Source organism: Erinaceus europaeus, chromosome 7 (assembly GCF_950295315.1).
Source record: "Erinaceus europaeus chromosome 7, mEriEur2.1, whole genome shotgun sequence".
NCBI classification, from domain to species: Eukaryota; Metazoa; Chordata; class Mammalia; order Eulipotyphla; family Erinaceidae; genus Erinaceus; species Erinaceus europaeus.
Window position 1 is genome coordinate 9986433 of NC_080168.1, and position 21031 is coordinate 10007463.

Sequence of the window (21031 nt, forward strand, 5' to 3'; positions counted from 1 at the left end):
CCATCAGTAGGTCCAGGGTTACTCTGAGGGCTCTTCTGTCAGCGATTCTCTGTCTCCATGTTCACTGTAAGGAGTGCTGATGAAAAGAACTATATGATAGTCTCAAACAGGATTCAGGGACAAGCCTCCATCCAAAACCCATTAGGATTGCTTTCAGCACGACAGAAGAGTTCCCATGAGTGACTGCAGGAAAGGACACTTCCTAACAGGACAAGACAGGTACCTGCTAGATACCAGCCCATATTCCTTGCAGAAGGGTTATTACATGCCACTCCCTGCCTGTGTTCGTCTTAACAGGAGCATCAAAGGAACCAGATGGCATAAAGAGAAGACTTGGCTTCAGTTCCCTGAGGACACCAACTCTGTTCATGTCTGTGGGGGCTGAGGGTTCACACACAGTCAGGTATGCAGGTGGTGGTGCCTGCAGTGAGGGAGGGAGGGGTCAGGGTTGAGGGGCAGGTCTTGTGGGAAGAACAGAGAAAGCCTACTGGGAAGATGAGGACAGGAACTGTAGTGTATTCTCAGAAGGAACGCTTATAGCTGTGACAAATCTACTTTCACAGTATAGTGAAGGAATGATGAGCACAGGAAGGAAGGTGAGGAATATATCTCATCAGGCCTGAGAACCTGGGTTCAAGTCCCAGGTATCCTCCGCTGTTGGGGTGGGGAAACTTCATGAGCAGTGAAGAAGTACTGCAGCTCTCTTTCTCTCTTCCTCTCTTTTTCTCCTCCACTCTAAATTTCTCTTCATTTTTCTAAAAATAAAAATAAAAGTCACCAGCAGTGATGGATTTGTTGTGCAGGCACCAAACCCTAATAATAACCCTGGTGGCATAAAATTTAATAAAATAGAATAAAACTGCCTGATTTGGGGGAACAGGAGGATGGGAGGGGTTTGGAGAAACCTTACAGACTGTGTTATCAAATCCTAGCCTATTTTATTAACAAGATAACTAGTTCCTAAATGAAAGTTCTGCTTAGTTTTTATGTGAAGCAGAAAGATTGAGGTTCATAGCCTCCTTTGCCTCTGTAGCCTATAAGAAAAAAAAAAGTAGGGGGCTGGGTGGTAATGTACTGGCTTAAGTGCACATAGTAAGAAGTGTAAGGATCCTGGTTTGTGCCCCCCCCCCCAGGCTCCCCACCTGCAAGGGGAAGTGTCACTACACAGGCGGTAAAGCAGGTCTGCAGGTGTCTATCTTTCTCTCCCCCTCTCTGTCTTCCCATCCCAACCCAATTTCTCTTTGTCCTATCTTATAAAAAAAAAATGGAAAAAATGGCCTCCAGAAGCAGTGGATTTGTAGTGTTGGCACTGAGCCCCAGTGATAACCCTGGAGACACACACACATTAGAAAAAGAGAGGGGGGGGGAGAAAACCCCGTAGACTTATTAAAAAGTGATTAGAGCAGAGCATGTGATGGAAAGTAGGAGGGCCAGGTAGGGTTTCAAATGAATTGTGAAATAGGATTCCAGGAGAAGCTGGCTTCTCAATAGAGACTAGAGTGTGGACAGGGAGGAACTATCCAGTTTCTAGCACAGACTGTCTGATAGGGAGAAGGAAACCAACAGAGGCTTCCCCAGAATGTGCAGTGAAAGGCTCCCAAATGAGGAGCTTGCTTGGAGGAGGGGATCAGCCAGGTGATGAGGGATTCCATTTCGATGCTGCTATTTGAAGTCTCTGAGAAGTCGGCTTTGGTTGAGTGTGCTAAGGAGACAATTTGGGCAGGGTTAGAGGTGGCAGTGAGATCACCTGCCTCCTGTCTCAGTATGCTTGCCCTGGGCAGCAGCTTGAGACATGACAGTGGGAGTAGCTGTTATGAAGGCTGATTGGCAGGGGACTGAGGTTGTGCCCTGAGGGGAGCAGGTCAGATGAGTAGGCTTCATCCAGGTCACTGCAGTCTGGCTTGCTATGAACCTAGGGAAGCATATGAGAGAGGAAAGCAGGTGCCAGCTTGATGGCAATGCCTCTCTGGCCAGTGCATGTGAACGAGTGATACACTGTGAGCTGTGATGAACAGGGAAGGAGGGGCTCACCTGTGGAGGAAGCATTAGGGGAACAAACGGGAGGAAGGGAGGGTTGAGAGATGGTGGTTGTGCAGAGATCAAGAGTTCAGTTTGGAACATATAAGACTCAAGCTGCCAAGGCTTCCATCTCACAGCTGTACCCTGTAAACCTTGATAGGAGCAGGAGTTTCTCATATAAATGTTTTAATAGTGCCTGTTTTGCATGTGGGACTAATTTCACTCCCCAGTCTCTGCTCTGTTGACTTGGGATCACAAGGGAGGAAAACTTTGCCTAGTTCCTGCAGAGGCAGACAGGGAAATTCCACCAGCGATCAGGAAATAGGCAAATGTCTCAGCTTTACAGGGCAGGCACTATTTGGGGGGAAATGCAACTTTTTTCACTGTATGGATTCAAGCTCCTTTTCGCTACTGGTTGAGGATTGTATGTGCACTCTTATTCAAGCTGATGCTCACACACAATTTCTAACCAATTTATTCATCAACTTATCTTCTGCACATGTGTGACACTTTCATTATGAATTACACAGACTATTTAGATAGTAGATAGATCTGGAACTGCCTATAAGCATGAGAGAATTGATGTCTTTGTGATTAATATAGATATTTAACTCTGGGACTATCCATCTGCTGAAGAGACCCTGCTAAATACAATTTTGATATGAAATCATAAAACCCATTTTTTCCATGAAACAATCATGTGTAAGAAGGCATATGCCTAGCAACACCAGAGATAAATGTCCAGGACAGAATTTTGCTAAGATTTGTGTACATGCTTGATGATGATTATTGTCAATTTTCTTTAAGAACATCTTAAAAGGTAAAAATATTTCAAGTCAAAATGCAGAGTAGGCACAGATTAAACACTGAAACTGCAGTGTTAATGGGTGTGGATTTTCCATTGTTGAAGTGAATGATGCTCACAGTCAAGTTCACCCATCCAGGGATGTCCGCTTCCTTGCTCAGAAAAGCCTGTCCCCTCCATCTGCTGGGGTCCTATTCGGGGAGTCCAGAGATTCCCAAACAGACAGGATGGGCCTAGACCTTGAATAAATCCTTTTCTCCATTTCTCCATTGTTACAGGGCATTATTATCAGGAACAACACAATAGACCCCTTTGTGGACCCCTGTAGGACCTTGCTCTCAACTTGAATCAACAATGGTAGAGAATGTTCCATCCTCTGAAGGAAGGCTGGAAAATATACTCTATGCTACACCTGAGGAAGATGGGTTCTGATATTGGGGCAGCTTGGAACATTCCTACTCATGACCACAGAATGTGAGCTCAGATCTACATGGATGGAGAGGTCACATAGGCTTCAAAGCTGAATATGGGCCCCAGATCACATCAAATCGATGGGGTTTACAGTCAACAAATCTATACACCTTTCCCATATTTGGGAGCTATCTCTTCCCTGATCCAGCTTTCTGGTCCTTCTGTCAGCCATGACATCACCTCACCAGACAATAATTAGGATTCACCTGCATATCACATTTCAGGCTCAGGCAAACAAACAAACAAACAAAAAAACCACTAGTATAGCCACAGGCCCTTTGGAATATAACTAAAATATGCCTACTAGCTATCTACAAAATGGAGGGCCCCCCCAACTCTTCATCTGCACTATTCCAGCCTTTAGGTCCATGATTGGTCAACAATTTGTTTGGCTTTGTATGTTAACTCTATTTTCAATCAGCAGGTTCCAGATGCTAGCATGATGCCAACCAGACTTCCCTGGATAGACAACCCCACCAATGTGTCCTGGAGCGCTGCTTCTCACTTCCCCACTAAGGAAAGAGAAAGACAGGCTGGGAGTATGGATCGACCTGTCAACACCCATGTTCAGTGGGGAAGCAATTTCAGAAGCCAGACTTTCCACTTTCTGCACCCCACAATGACCTTGAGTACATACTCCCAGAGGGTTAAAGAATAGAAAAGCTATAAGGAGAGGGGATGGGATACAGAGTTCTGGTAGTGGGAATTGTGTGAAGTTATACCTCTCTTATCCTATGGTTTAGTCAGTGTTTCCTTTTTATAAATAAAAAATTAAATAAAAATTCAATAAGTAGTTTGCAATAAAAAGAAAAGCCTGTCCCTCTTCCCTCAGAAAAAACCACACCAAATAAGACACTTCTGTGAGTCAATATTTATTTATTTATTCACCAGGGTTAACACCAGGGCTCAGTGTCTATATGATGACTATTGCTCCCAGCAGTCATTTTCCCCTTCATTTTATTTGATAGACTGAAAGGCAGAGAGAAACGGAGAGAGGAGGAGGGGGAAGAAAGAGAAAAGGCAAGGAGAGAAACCCGCGACACTGCTCCACCACATGAGGAGACCCCCCTACCTCCCAGGCAGGGACCAGGGGCTTGAACCTGCGTTTTGCACAATGTAACATGTGCACTCTACTGGGAGCAATATCACCCAGCCCTAAGTCAATAACTCTAAAGCATGGGATAGTTTGTTATACATTTAAGAGGAACTAGAAATAAAACCAGCAATGGAGCCGTCAGGAATCTGCTGGACAGAGACTGGAAAGGCAGGCATCAGTAGACAGAGGCAGGGAACACGTGCTGCAGAATAAAATATCCAGGGTCTCAAGCAGCTGGTCAGAGACCACAGCTGTGGGCTCCTGTTCAGGTGCTGGGAGGTGCTCACACCTTTGCTCTAAGTATTTCTGTTGCTTTGGACACTCTCCGGGGTCTCATCAAAGCCAGCAGAAACGAGCATAAAAACAATGTCGACACAGAGATCAAGAGACAAATGTCACACAGCAGGGCAGCAGGGCAGGGAACTGAAGGCAGGGACAGACTGAGGGAGCTGGCCCCTCACATTGCACCCAGGCAGGGAGGCCAACTTCCGCCAGGGTATGAACTGTCACCATCTGCCAGGTGCTAAAGCCACCAAAGCCACCAAGCCAGAGATGAATGAGGAAGATGGTCTCCCCATTCTGCACTGCACTGGGGACCTTGTGTAGGATGCTCCTGCCATCACTCTCAAGATGGGTACAGGCTCCCAGACTCAACCAGAGAGACTATTTCCAGGAAATTCAGGTGAGAGAGTAGAAGAGAGGGGAGCAGACAGATGGTTGGAGGAACCTGAACTATGAAAGCCAGCAGCACCTAGAGCCCAACACCTAGCGCCAGGCACCTAGCAGCAGCATTGCTTCTGGCAGCTGCACTTCTGCTGGCAGCAGCCCTTCCCGCAGCCACAGCCACAGCTGCAGCAAGAGGGTCTGCAGCAGCAGGTGCGGCGGCGGCAGCAGACCATGGGGGTACTGCAGCAGCCCCCACAGCAGCCTCGGCAGCAGGGGCAGCAGCCAGAGCAGCAGCCCACCCGGTAGCACCTGCAGCTGGTGCAGCTGCTGCAGCCACCACAGCCGCCACAGCTGCCACCACAGCCGCCACCACAGCCACCACCACAGCCACCACAGCTACCACAGCCACCACAGCCACCACCACAGCCGCCACAGCTGCCACAGCCACCACAGCCACCACAGCCAGCACAGCCAGCACAGCCACCACAGCCACAGCACCCCATGGTGTCAGTAGAGAGGATTCAGGAGAGGTAAGGAGGGAGACTCAGGAGGTGAGGACAGGTTAATACCCTTCTGCTGGGGGAGGCCCTTATATACCATCTCCATGAGGTGAACCCAGGCACAGAGTCAGTTCCTTGTTTTTGTTTATCCCACTTCCCATATATGACATCACGGGACCTCTTATGGCCTTCCATGTGCCAATTACTTGTCCAGTTAATATTGTTAATTTTAACCTCTGTTTTCCTCTCTAATTGTACACATCTTTTAATGGTTTCTGTTCTTGGGAATATATATATATATATATATATATATATATATATATATATATATATTATATCCCCTGGACTACAGATGCTACTCATCTATTATAAGTATTCAGCTGATATTTGTTGAATTGAATACATGTTTGAAATATTTGAGGATAACCATCACTTTTTTTAAACCAGGAAAGTTTGAAGTCATCCTAAAATTATAAGTAGAAAATTTATGTATATATTTTGTTTGACATCATAAATAAGAAAATACATTTTTCCCTCAACTGGCATTAATATATACCCCTAAATTATATAAAACAATCCTTAAAAGTGAAAAACCGAATTTACTAAGGAAAGTGAGGCATCTCTGTGTTATGCTGCATATCTGATCTTACAGCATAGAAATGGTCTAGCTGACTTCTTAGAATTTTTTTTTGTTTATAAGAAAAAAGAGAAATGATTGCTTGAACACTAAAAATCATTTTTAAAAATGTTGTGAGCCATCGATTTATGAGTAAAACATCTGTGTTCTTCTCCTATGTGATCTTTCAAGAGCAAGAGTTTTGCTTGCTTAGAAAATAAAAGGTTGAAATGTTTCACCTGGCGATTGTCTTTCTCTTGTGCTTCATTTAGTGTTAGGAACCAGGGATCAGACTCTACATCTCAGCCGAGAGGAGTTTTTACTGGAAAGCATAAACCTCTGTCCAGCCAATTCTCCCATCATCACCTGCCTGGTAATCTGGGTTTTCAGTGGCGCGAGGAATCACATCATTGCAAGACTGGCCAGCTCCTCATGGGGCGTGAGCGCTTCCACACTACGATCATCATCTCTGGCATTATGCTATTCCACTGCAGAATACTGTGCCCCAGTATGGTTCCGTAGCCCCCATGTCCACTTGGCCGATTCCAAATTATATTCCTCCATGAGGATCATTTCTGGAACCATCCGTTCCACCCCGGTTCCATGGCTGCCAGTTCTTAGCAACATCACCCCGCCAGATATTCGTCGGGATGCGGCATCATCTAAGTTCATTTCCCACGTCTACGCTCGACCGGACCTGCCAATATACGCGGATATCTTCGCCCACCCTGTCCAACGCTTGACGTCTCGTCACCCAATCTGGTCCCCTACACCTACACTGAACTTCTCTGTTCCAGTCTCTTGGAAACAGAGTTGGCAGTCAGCTGAGGTAAAGAACAAACACCTCATCACAGACCCCTGCAAGCGTCAACCCGGCTTTGACCTAGCACGTTATGATTGGGCCCTCCTCAATCGCTATCGAACAGGCCATGGCGGGTGCACCGCTATGTTCCATTGCTGGGGAGCCAGAGACGACCCGAACTGCCCCTGCGGCTCCAGACAGACTATGACCCACATAGTCAACGACTGCCACCTCTCCAGATTCAAAGGAGGTCTCGAAACTTTACATCAGGCTCAACCTGACGCTGTTGACTGGCTACGGAAGAAGGGCAAACGCTAGAAGAAGTGGCCATAAAGGAAGTCCACTGTCTACATGGGGCACTCATCCCATCTTTCCAACTGCCCACGTCTGGGATATAGGTTTCATTTTGAGGTCCTTGGGGCTGCCTTTACCCTAGGCTTGGCCAGTCATTTCTTTACCTCTGGACTAAAGGATACACTCATAAGGCATCTTAAGGAACAAATTCAAGGCATCTTAAGGAACACACTCTGCTCAAAATGGCAGTGTTATTATAGCCAGGGTATTTCAGAAGGAAGTCATTAAAGGTCTTGTGAGATTCTTCAGGGTAAATTGAGCTAAAAATAAGTGGGGGAGGGCCCATATTTAAGGGCCTCTTCCAGCAGAAGGGGCATCACACCTTACTCTCCTCTCCTGAATCTCCCTCCTCACCTCTTCTGAATCCTCTCTACTGACACCATGGGGTGCTGTGGCTGTGGTGGCTGTGGTGGCTGTGGCGGCTGTGGTGGCTGTGGCAGCTGTGGTGGCTGTGGTGGCGGCTGTGGTGGCGGCTGTGGTGGCGGCTGTGGTGGTGGCTGTGGCAGCTGTGGTGGCTGCAGCAGCTGCACCAGCTGCAGGTGCTACCGGGTAGGCTGCTGCTCTGGCTGCTGCCCCTGCTGCCGAGGCTGCTGTGGGGGCTGCTGCAGTACCCCCATGGTCTGCTGCCGCCGCCGCACCTGCTGCTGCAGACCCTCTTGCTGCAGCTGTGGCTGTGGCTGCGGGAAGGGCTGCTGCCAGCAGAAGTGCAGCTGCCAGAAGCAATGCTGCTGCTAGGCGTTGGTTTCTAGGTGCTTCTGGGGGCATCTTCCAACTTCTGTTTCTTCTGCTCATCTGTCTGCTCCTCATTCTGTCAGCATTACCTGGACTATGTGGCATGTTCTCTCCTTGTGCACTATAGATTAATTCCTTTATTCCATCTCTCAGGTTGCTGTGTGACCTTATAACAATATGCATCCAGAGGGAGAGAACATCTTGATATTTGAACCTGTGTCAGTGAATGAATGACTTGTGCTCTGTTCAATCCTTTATATTTATTTCCATAAGTGCCATTATAATTATCCATATCATAAATATTCTGGGGTTTTTTTTGTGCTTCACCTAGAGGTTTTCTCTGTTTGCTAGTCCAACATCTCAATAAAGTGCAAAAAAAGTGAAAATGAAAATGTCTCTCTTGTCTCATCCTTTGGATCATTTTCATGAAAATAGCATTGATACTGGCTTCCCCTCAGTTTGGAATTACAAGGATCCACAGATAGCTACACTTCATATGATTTGTCATTCTGTCTTGTGCAAATAGCTACAAACAGAAGTGGAATAACAAACACAGCAGAAGGTCACAGTAAGGACCTTCATGGCAGCATTAGCACTGTCCACCTGGGCTGGAGTGGCTTCCAGAAAGAGAGGACTTCTTGGGGAAGGGGCATTTTGAATACTTGATGCACTTCTCACAAGTGGAAATGATTTGAGAAAGGCAAAAAGCTAGCAATCAGTCTACAAGCTCTGTCTGGCTGCTAACCCACATGAGTAAAGGAGATCCCAATTAACCATGGAACATCACAACTGAACCAACTAGAAAAAGAGCACCAAAGACACCTAGAAGTCAGAAGGAAGGGGTAAGTAGTCAAAATCAGAACAGGAATCAATGAAATAGGAACACACACACACACACACACACACACACACACACACACACACACACACACACTCAATGAAAGCAAGACCTGGTTCTTTGAAAGGATAAATAGAATAGATAAACCCCTGGCTAGACTCACCAAAAAAAAAAAAAAAAAAAAAAAAAGACAGAAAGTCATGATGGAATCAATCAGATATGAAAAAGGTGAAATTACCATTGATGATGCTGTAATAGCAAGAATGGATGGGAGCTAAAAAACTATGAGTTTGAGCCAAGTATAGAGTGCATCAACCTAATCAAATATAAGCTGTCAAAGGATATGAACCCTATCATTTGGTGGAAAGCTGAACGTTTCATAATAACAGTAGCAGCAGCAGTGACAACAACTAGACTTATGTTGACCTTGAAAATCAGGCATCCTAAGAATTTACATGTTTTGACAGAAGCTCTATTTTTATGCCCACTGCACACACAGGACACAGGAGCAGAGAGTGACTTACTCAGGGCATACAACCGGCGGAGCTCTGACACACAGCACTATTCTGGGCAGTGAAGGCTTTAGAGAGGCAACCTTTAACTGCGTAGCAATTCCCAGAGTCCACTGGCTCCTGAGGTAAGTGATGGAAGCTGTGTTAGTAACCCTAGGAGAACCAACAAGAATGTAAAATAAAAGCAAAGTGGAAATGGCAAGAGAGTCTGTGGGCAATGAAGCAGGGTACCAAGCTGGTATATAGGAGCCAAATCCACAAATATAAAGTAGACAAAGCCACAGCAGTGATCACTGTGGGCTCAGTACTGGCACCCAGATTATTAGGTGTGATGCTACATGGGGTGGGGCCTTTGAATGGTCAGTGGATTTAGATGAAGTCCTGAGGGTGTGGGTTTTTTTTTAATTTTTAAAAAATATTTATGTATTTATTCCCTTTTGTTGCCCTTGTTGTAGCTATTATTGCTGTTGTTGTGGGGTTTATGATAGCTTAGTATCCTTGCAAGAAGAGGGAAAAGAACCAGAGTGTTCTTCCTCTCCCTCCCTCTCCCTCCCTCTCCCTCCCTCTCCCTCTCTCTCCCTCTCTATCTCTCAGGAGAGCACACAGAAAAGGTGACCTTGTGTTAAAGAGTTCACTCAGCACAACTCAATGTACTGCCATTCTATTTCTTAAACATCCAGCTTCCAGAACTGTGATCAAAGAAATAGTTTTTTTTAAGCCGTACCTTTTGTGACATTTTACTACGACATAATAATAACTGATTGATTCAGTAACGTAACAGTATGGGGACACTTCTTTTGGAGAGGTTTTGTATCCTGTATAATGTAGTCCATTTTAAATTTTAATTTTCAACTGTATGAAGTATGACTGACAACTGATAATTTTGCTTAAGTTGGTTTACTTTACTCTGGAAGATGTAGTGAAGGAGTTGAGAAATTTTTTTAAAAAATGTAGTCCAGGGGCTAGGTGATGACGCCCCTGGTTGAACACACGTTACAATGCACAAGGACCCGGGTTCAAGCCCCAGCCCCCATCTACTGAGGAAAATCTTTGCAAGTGGTAAAAAATGGAAGGTCTGGCTTCTGTAATTGCTTCCCTGTTGAACATGGGCATTGACAGGTCAATCCATACTCCCAGCCTGTCTCTCTCTTTCCCTAGTGGGACGGGATTCTGGGGAAGTGGGGCTCCAGGACACATTGGTGAGGTAGTCTGCCCAGGGAAGTCTAGTTGGCATCATGGTAGCATCTGGAATCTGGTGACTGAAAGAAGAGTTAACCTATAAAGCCAAACAAATTGTTTAACTAATCATGAACCTAAAGGCTGGAATAGTTCAGATAAAGAGTTGGGAGGTCTCCATTTTGTAGATAGTTAGTAGTCCTATTTTAGATGTATTCCAAAGTGCCCATGACTATACCAGTTTTTATTTGTTCATTTCTGTTGTTTATTTTTTGTTTGTTTTTCTTCTGAGCCTGAAATCTGATATGCAGGTGTACCCAAGCTATTGTCTGGGGAGATGATGTCATGGCTGAAAAAAGGGCTAGAAAGCTGGATCAGGGAAGAGAGTAGCTCCCAAATATGGGAAAGGTGTATAAATATTGTTGACTGTAGGAAAAACAATTCTTAAACTCTCCCATCCTTCTGTCTCCCCAGTGCCCTCTCCCTCAGAGAACAGGACTTCCTTACTCTCCACACTCTTTCAAAACCTTCCCCTAGTTCTCAAAGAACTCAGTCTGCCTTTCTTTCCTCAGAGTCCCAAGTATGATCTCATTTAACCCTCCTTTGTCCCCCTCCTAATAGACATTGACTTTGTATCTCTGGATTCCTTTCAGTTCTCCATCTGAACAGCTAGATGGCAGTGTTCAAAAACACTTGCATAAGGGCGAAGAATACTTCTCCTTTTGTTAATTACTATCTTCTTCTTTCTTTATTTATTTTAGATGGAGACAGAGAGGGCAGCAAAGCGAGAGCAAGTGAAAGACCACCACACCAAGGCTTCCTTCAATAACACGGAGGCTGGGCTAGAACTGGGTCCTGTCCATGGCTAAACAGCTTACTATCCATCCAAGTGAGCTAGTTCATCAGCCTCATACATAGACTGGATCTGCGTGAATGTGTGTCGTGCAGGCTACATTATGCATAAAATTATGCACACACGAACATGCGCACTGTGATGATGCCACGTGGTACTTTTCCATAGCTGCAAATGGGAAGCGATAGGGTAATGTGAGAAAAGATAACGGGGGGGGTTTCTGCACTGGGTGTTAACAGCTTACTCTACATGCACATTAAGCAGACACACCTGCTCAGCAAAACGCCTTGTGCTCTTTGGAAGGTAAAGAGAACAGTTATCGACAGTGTTAATTATTTCAGAAGTTATTGCCTCCTGAGTAAAATCAGAACCTGGGGAAACAAATGGTTCTAGAAATGTATTATAAGCAAAGATTGGACTTTGCTCTTTCTTGGATCTGATGCACTTTATTCTCTTGTGCTGTGGGCCACAGGTTCAGGACAGAAGTGCTGGGTGATTAGCCAGTGGGTCATTAACCCTTAGTTGCATGATTATTACTCCATGGACTGGTGACTTGTGTCATACAGGCAGGCATTTGATAACTGACTTCTGCTCTATCAAGGAGTTCCTGGGAATAGGAGTTTTTTCAAGATTAAAATATTTTTGGGGCCCCAGGTTTAATCCGAAACACCACCACAAGCCAGAACTGAGCAGTGCTCTGGTAAAAAAAAAAAAAAAAAGAAAAAAAGGTGTAGACACATCAAGAAAAACTTCTTAAGTAAGCCAATAGACTAGCACACAAACTTTGCTCAAAATATCTATGCCTTCGAACTATGACACCATCACCCCCAGACAATACCTTGGGTCCACTTGCATGTTATCTGTCAGACTCAGGCAAAAACTAGTAAAGTCATGGGCCCCTTGGAATATACCTTAAATAGACCTAGATTTTAGGTTAAAAAAAAAAAGCTGTGGTCCGGGAAGTGTCGCAGTGATAAAGCTTTGGACTCTCAAGCGTGAGGTCCTGAGTTTGATCCCTGGCAGCACATGTTCCAGAGTGATGTCTGGTTCTTTCTCTCTCCTCCTATCTTTCTCATTAATACATAAATAAATTTTTTTTTTAAAAAAGCTAGCTTTTTTTTTTTTTTTAAAAAAAGCTAGCTTATGTGCACACGTATCCATAAACTACTGCAAAATATATACCTGAAAGCAGAAGTACACTGAGTTTGCAGTGAGTACCTCCCTAACACTTCCTCTCCACTATTCCAAGCTTGGGATCCATGATTGCTCAACAAATTGTTTGGCTTCATATGTTAACTCTCTTTTCAATCACCAGGTTCCAGATGCCACCAGGATGCTGGCCAGGCTTCCCTGGATTGAAGACCCCACCAATGTGTCCTGGAGCTCAGCTTCCCAGAGACACACCTTACTAGGGAAAGAGAGAGGCAGACTGGGAGTATGGACTGACCAGTCAACGCCCATGTTCAGCGGGGAAGCAATTACAGAAGCCAGACCTTCTACCTTCTGCAACCCTCAACGACCCTGGGTCCATGCTCCCAGAGGGCTAGAGAGTGGGAAAGCTATCATGGGAGGGGGTGGGTTATGGGGATTGGGTGGTGGGAATTGTGTGGAGTTGTACCCCTCCTACCTTATGTTTTTGTTCATTAATCCTTTCTTAAATAAAAAATTTTAAAAAAAAGAAAATATGAAAAAACAAACAAACAAACAAACAAAAAAAGCTAGCTTTTTCCAAAATGGAGACCCCTAATCTTTATTTGCAATATTCCTGCTTAGGTTCATGGTTAGTCAACAATTTATTTGGCTTTATATGTTAGCTCTTCTTTCAGCCACCAGGTTTCAGATGCTACCATGATGCCAGCCTGACTTCCTTGGGTAGACGACCCCACCAATGTGTCCTGGAGCCCCACCTCCCCAGACCCCAGCCCACTAGGGAAAGAGAGAGACAGGCTGGGAGTATGGATCGACCTGTCAATGCCCATGTTCAGCAAGGAAGCAATTACAGAAGCCAGACCTTCCACCTTCTGCACTTCATAATGACCCTGGGTCCATACTCCCAGAGGGATAAAGAATAGGAAAGCTATCAGGGGAGGGGATGGGATAAGGAGTTCTGGTGGTGGGAATTGTGTGGAGTTGTGCCCCTCTTATCCTATGGTTTTTGCCAGTGTTTCCTTTTTATAAATAAAAATTAAAAAAAAAAGAATTGCTTTTCCTGTGGTGTCTATAAATTTGTTCCTTACTTGCTAACAGGGAAGATTCTTGCCATTATTATCATTTTTATATGATTAACTTTATTATCAAATTCTAATTTAATAATTAAATTTTAAATTAATTTATACTAATAGAATATTGATTTAGTATTAGTACTAAATCTCACCACATACAATAGTAAATTCCAAATGGGTCAAAGATTTAGATGTTAAACCAGAAACCATCAATTATTTAGAGAAAAACACTGGTTAGCTGTATCTTGCTTCCCCTTGGCTACCTGTTTTTCTATATCTCTATAGAAAATAGACATGGTGGCCTTGAAGTCAAAAGCCACTAGGGAAAGATAGAAATGGGGTGGGGGTATGGATTGAACTGCCAATGTCCATGTTCAGCAGAGAGGCAATTACAGAAGCCAGACCTCCCACTTTCTGAACCTCATAAAGAATTTTGTTCCATACTCCCAGAGGGGTAAAGAGTAGGGAAGCTTCCAGTGGAGGGGATGGGATATGGAATTCTGGTGGTGGGAACTTTATGTAATTGCAATTTCTTATTTATTTATTTATTTTCCCTTTTGTTGCCCTTTTTTTTATTGTTGTTGTTGTTATTATTATTGTTGTTTTTGATGTCATCCTTGTTAGATAGGACAGAAAGAAATGGAGAGAGAAGGGGAGACAAAGAAGAGGAGAGAAAGACAGACACCTGCAGACCCACTTCACCGCCTGTGAATCGACCCCCTGCAGGTGGGGAGCTGGGGGCTCGAACCGGGATCCTTATGCCGGTCCTTGTGCTTTGCGCCACTTGTGCTTAACCCGCTGCGCTACTGCCCGACTCCCTGCAATTGCAACTTACAATCTGGTTAATCATTATTAATAATTAATCACTATTACTCATTAATCAGTATTAAAATCAGTATTAATTAGTATTAATCACTAAAAGAAAAAATAAAACTAAAAGTCTGTGTTCAATCGAGTTTGATTAATGCACATTTAATCGCTGTGATTGGCTTTCCTGCCCCTGAGCTCAGGGAAGGGTGATGAATTCACCTCTTCTTGCCAGGGGCATGTCAGTCTGATGTGGAAGCCTCATGTGTAAGGTCTGCTGCCATGACTTCTTCCCTTTGAAATATAACTAAAATGTGCCTACTAGCTATCTACAAAATGGAGGACCCCCCCAACACTTCATCTGTACTATTCCAGCCTTTACGTTCATGATTGTTCAACTATTTGTTTGGCTTTGTATGTTAACTCTCTTTGCAGCCACCAGGTTCCAGATGCTAGCATGATGCTGACCAGACTTCCCTGGACAGACGACTACACCAATGTGTCCTGGAGCTCCTCTTCCCCTGAGCCCCGCCCCACTAGGGAAATAGAGAGGCAGGCTGGGAGTATGGATCGACCTGCCAACACCCATGTTCAGCAGGGAAGCAATTGCAGAAGCCAGACCTTCCACCCTCTGCACCCCACAATGACCTTGCGTCCATACTCCCAGAGGGATAAAAAATAGGAAAGCTATCAGGGGAGGGGATGGGATGGGATATGGAGTTCAGGTGATGGGAACTGTGTGGAGTTGTACCCCTCTTATTCTATGGTTTTGTTAATATCTCCTTTTTTAAATAAATAAAAAAGGACAACTACTGATGCTTTCATTCATATGTTGAATCTAGTGAACTGAGGTACATGATCCTGGGGGGAGGGAAATACCCGCAGAAACAAATAAACAAACTCTAAAACTGTGAGAACTACTGTGATTGGTTGCCGTTGGCAGGGTCGGGGCACGGAATCCTCAGATGGAGTGCTGTGGAACTATACTCTGTAACCCTATACTCTTGTACCCTATGATCAATCAGTCAATAATAAATAAATAAATGGGAAATGAAATAAACTCGTGACCATTTTAAATCCACTGCACTGGGCTATGTGCTTTAATTTATTTGTTTGTAATGAGAGAGAATCAGCCCCACTCTGGCATCTGCAGAGTCAGGGAATCAGACTCAGGGCTTCACACTTGCAGGCTCTATGCTCTCCTGTGCAACTTCCCAGGCAGCTGACCCATCTTGATTCTCCCCTTGTGGTCCAGCAGTTTCCTGGGGTTCCAGTCTCTCTTTATTCCTGGTTCCCAAACATCTTTACTGTAATAGGAAAGAGAAGATGGGCTCACATCATACCAAAAGCTGTCTCTGTTGGGAGGAAGACATAAACTTGAAAATCTCTTCCTTTTTTAAAAAAAAATTGCTTAATTTTTTTATTATATTAATTTATTTATTGGACAGAGGCAGCCAGAAATTGAGAGGGAAGGGGGTAACAGAGAGGGAGAGAGACAACTGCAACACTGCTTCACCACTTGCAAAGCTTTACCCCTGCAGGGCCCTTGTACATTGTAACATGTGCACTCAACCAGGTGTGCCACCACCACCTGTTCCCTGAAAATTTCTTAAAGTTAGTGATTATGAGACGGTGTCATGCTTCCTATAGAGGCATATAGATAGCCCGCCACACAGAGGAGATATTTTGAGGGAGGAGAGGGGTAGGGAGAGGTGGCGGGGTGAGGAAATTCCAGGAAAAGAAGTCCATTCAGGCACTGCCAGCCCCCCCCCCCCCTCCAGCCTTGACCCTGGTCCCTTGGGTGTGACAGGGAGAAATCTAGAGTTCATCCCAAAGCCTCATGGACTTTCCTACACCAGGATCTGTCACGGAGACTTTATCCTCCCAGGAGAGACTTTGAACTTGGGAGCAGCATGATCAGAAGGGAGTTTAAATCACACTCATCTGAAGAGATGAACTAAGCAGAACTCTTGGGCATGTCAGTGGTCAGCTCTTGCCCTGCTACCTTCTGGCACTTTGCATGTATTCACACCATGATTTACACAGCAGATTCCATTTTACTCCCGCCTTACAGATACAGAGATTGAAGCACAGATGTTCTTACGTGACTCATGACCCAGGGTCATTGAAAGAGTCCCTGGCAGAACTGGTGGTACAATCTGCGCCATGGGGATGCTTAGCATGAGCTCTTACACAGCCCTGTGCTGCCACCCGGTGGTTATTTGTGGGAAGTGCATCGATGGGGGAGTTGTTTAGATGGGAGTTTGAAACAGGAGGAATGAGGAAAGTGGGGTAGGAAGGCACCACAGGTTGAGGGAGCAGCAGGCTTCACAGCCCAGAGTCTCCTGTGAACTTGGTGAGACAGGGGCAAAGTGTTAGGTGATGAAGTAGAAAGGGACCAGGTTTTGGGGGTGGAGGGCTTTTCACCCTGGAAGCGTGCATGCATGCCTGTTATCCCAGAGTGGATAGGGAGCCCTGGGATGGTGGTGGAGAGATTTGCATTTGATCTAAATGCACCATCTGGGTGGAACATGAACAGGGTGTACCAGGCCTGGGCAGGGAGACCAGGGCATGCCTGGGCCACTAAGGTATAAATGAATAAATAAATACAATTTTACAAAGAATAGAAAGCTTTCTGTGGCCCAGGAGGTGGCGCAGTGGTAAAGCTTTGGACTCTCAAGCTTGGCGTCCCGAGTTCGATCCCTGGCAGCACATGTGCCAGAGTGATATCTGGTTCTTTCTCTCTCCTCCTATCTTTCTCATAAATAAATAAAAATAATTAAAAAAATGAAAAAGAAAAGCTCTGGGATGGACAGTGGCACACTTGGTAGAACACACATGTTACCAGGTGCAAAGATCTGGGTTCAAGCTCCCCCAGTTGCAGAAGAGAAGCTTCGCAAACAGTGAAGCGGTCTTGCAGGTGTCTTCCTCCCCTCTCTTTATCTTTAGCTCTATTTGCTTCTCCCCTCTTAAATTCTCCCTGTTCTAGAAAATAATGAAGAAAAAAAAAAAAGAAAAGGGAAAGACAATGTGAGTACTCTGCTTTCCTGACTGGAGGACTCCCAGACCTTCCTCCCTGCCTCCTTCCCTCCTGCCTTCTGCTTTGCATCTGTGGGCAAGCAGTTGGGAAAGGCCCTCTTGTGTGGGTGCAGTGAGAGAGAACCCAGGAGCTGGGTGACCCAGTGGAGTCTTGGTTGACAGAAGAGAGGAGGGTTGAAGGCTGGGACACCCCCTGAGTTAGCAGGTGAAGCCAGCAACCTCCTACAGACAGACAGATGGAATGTGGGGTGCCACCTAGTGGAGGCACACCTGCCCTTCTCCACCGCACACCCCGAATCCGTTCTATCAGAAGACCTTGCTTCCCCAGACGGAAAATTCTTCCTTATCCTCAGATCTCGTTGGTATTGGACAAATTCTTTTTATCGGGAATGAGAGATGGGAAGACATAAAGAGAGACAGAGAGAAGCAGAGGCACCTGCAGCACTGCTCCACTGTTCACGAAGCTTATTCCCTGCATTGAGTGACTGGGGGCTTGAACCCAGGTCCTATCACACAACAGCATGTGCTTTCTGCTGGGTGAGCCACCCACCATCCAGCCCCACTAACAGATGCTTTGGAGAGGTATAAAATTATGGGGGGTCGGACGGTAGTGCAGTGGGTTAAACACACATGGTACAAAGCATAAGGACTGGTGTAAGGATCCTGGTTCGATTCCCCAGCTCCCCACCTGCAGGGGAGTCACTTCACAAGTGGTGAAGCAGGTCTGCAGGTGTCTATCTTTCTCTCCCCCTCTCTGTCTTCTCCTCCTCTCTCCATTTCTCTCTGTCCTATCCAACATCGAACGACATCATCAACAATAATAGCCACAACAAGGCTACAACAACAAGGGCAACAAAAGGAGGAAAATTATACTTATGAGGCAACCTCAGACTTATACACCAGCATTTTCCTCAATAAATAAACAAGCAAATAAAAAGGAAGTGCATTTACATGGGACTTCTTGGAAACTGTCCCAGTGGGGTCTGTTCATTGTCTACAGTGGCTGGTCTAGATTCACTCGTCCTTCAGGAGGTGATCCAAGTCCTGTAAGCATTTGCCAAGCACCAGAAAAGCAGTATGAGAACATGTTTGAACACTTCTCAGCAGTGGTCTGCTCCTCTGCTGTCTGCAGTGTCGGAGCAAGACTTGAGGGGACCAGAAGGCTACTAACAAAGTGACCCCAGTTTATCCCCTTCTTTATCTTTGCACGGATGGCTTTCAATGGAATGTTTCTGTGTGACAGTCATTCTGCTGAGCACCTGCATTCCTTTCCTATGGGAAGAGCAAAAAAAAAAAAAAAAAAAAAAATGACGACAAAGCCCGTGACTCCAAACAGTAATGTTCATCTCTGTCAATTCTGGAGACCCGGAGTGCAGAATTAAGTCTCACAGGACGTGTCGTTGACAGGGCTGCTTCCTCCCGGGAGACCTGAAGGGAAACTATTTCCTTGTCTTTTTCTAGTTTCTGGTAGCCATGTACATACTTAACTCTATCTCCTTTCCTCTCTTCATTCTAGCCTCTGGATCCCATCATCATATCACTTTCTTTATATTCTTCTTTTTAAATGTATTAATTAATTAATTAATTAATTAATGATTGGATAGATACATTGAGAAGGGAGGGAGTGATTGAGAGGGAAAGAGACACAGAGATACCTGCAGCCCTGCTTCAGCACTCATGAAGCTTTCCCCTGCAGGTGAGGACCAGGGCTTGAATGCAGGTCCTGGAGCACTGCAATGGATGTGCTTAACCAGGTGCACCACCAGATGACCCCTACTTTCTTTTCTTTCTGCAGATAAATCTCTGTGATTCTCTTTGTATTTAGGGATAGTCTTGACCATCCAGAAGAATGTCCCTTCTCCAAAGTCTCTAGTTGGCATCATGCTAGCATCTGGAACCTGGTGGCTGAAAAGAGAGTTAACATATAAAGCCAAACAAATTGTTGACTAATCATGAACCCCAAGGCTGGAATAGTGCAGATGAAGAGTTGGGGGTGGAGGTCTCCATTTTGTAAATAGCTAACAGGCATATTTTAGTTATATTCCAAAGGGCCTGTGGCTATACTAGTTTTTCTTTTTTCCCCCTGAGCCTGAAACCTGATATGCAGGTGGATTCAAGTTATTGTCTGGGGAGATGATGTCATGGCTAGAAAAAGGACCAGAAAGCTGGATCAGCTAAGAGAGTAGCTCCCAAATATGGGAAAGGCGTATAAATATTGTTAACTGTAAGCCCCATTGATTTGATGTGATCTGGGGCCCATATATCACAGTGTATTAAAAAAAATTTATGTATTTATTCCCTTTTGTTGAACTTGTTGTTTTATTGTTCTAGTTATTGTTGTTGTTGTTATTATTGATGTCCTTGTTGTTGGATAGGACAGAGAGAAACGAAGAGAGAAGGAAAAGACAGAGCGGGGGAGAGAAAGACCGCCTGTGAAGCAACTCACCTGCAGGTGGGGAGCTGGGGGCTCGAACCAGGATCCTTATGCTGGTCCTTGCACTTTGAACCACCTGCGCTTAACCCGCTGCGCTACCACCCGACTCCCAGTGTATTTTTTTTTAGGGTCATATTTCTTTCTTTTCCCTACTCTCATTATGCCCACATGCCTGTTGATTTTTATTTAACAAAGACTTTACTTTGCAGAGCAGCTCTCTGTAAAATCTAAATATATATATATATATATATATATATATATATATAGAGAGAGAGAGAGAGAGAGAGAGAGAGAGAGAGGGAGAGAGAGAGATGTTTCCTAGTTGACTCTTGCCCACATCCGACCACCCTAGCACATGCCTTCGCCTGTTAGCAGTACTTGTCACCAGTGTTCCATATGCCACAGATGAACTTACACTGATGTGCTATCATTACTCAAAGTCTGTAGTTGGTATTATGTCTCATGCTTGACTCTATACTCCATGGCTTTTGACAAATGGATGTTGAGCTTCACCCACCATAATGTGACCATACATGGTATTTTCTACTTGTGAAACGACTAATGCCTTGTAAGACAACATTGCACCTATGAAAACTTCCATCTATACAAATCCAAAGGGTTTTTATTGTCCTAAAAATCCTGTATTTCACCTCTTCATCTCTCGTCCACTAAAGTCAGCTCCTGATCTTTTAACTATCTCTCCATAGTTTTGCATTTCTCCAGAAGTCTTATAGTTGTTATCACACAGAGCCTCTCAAGGCTGACTTCTTTTATTTAGTAATATGTCTTTGAAATGCCTCCTTGATTTTTCTGTGGCTCTATATCTCATAAAATTCCTTTGTCTTACTGAAGGACATCTTGGTGGCTTCCAGGTTGTGGCAGTTATGAATGAAGTTGGTATAAGCATCTGTGTGCACATTTTTTTTCTTTTTTTATTTAAAAAATTTTTTATTTAAGAAAGGATTAATGAACAAAAACATAAGGTAGGAGGGGTACAACTCCACACAATTCCCACCACCCAATCTCCATAACCCACCCCCTCCCATGATAGCTTTCCCATTCTCTAGCCCTCTGGGAGCATGGACCCAG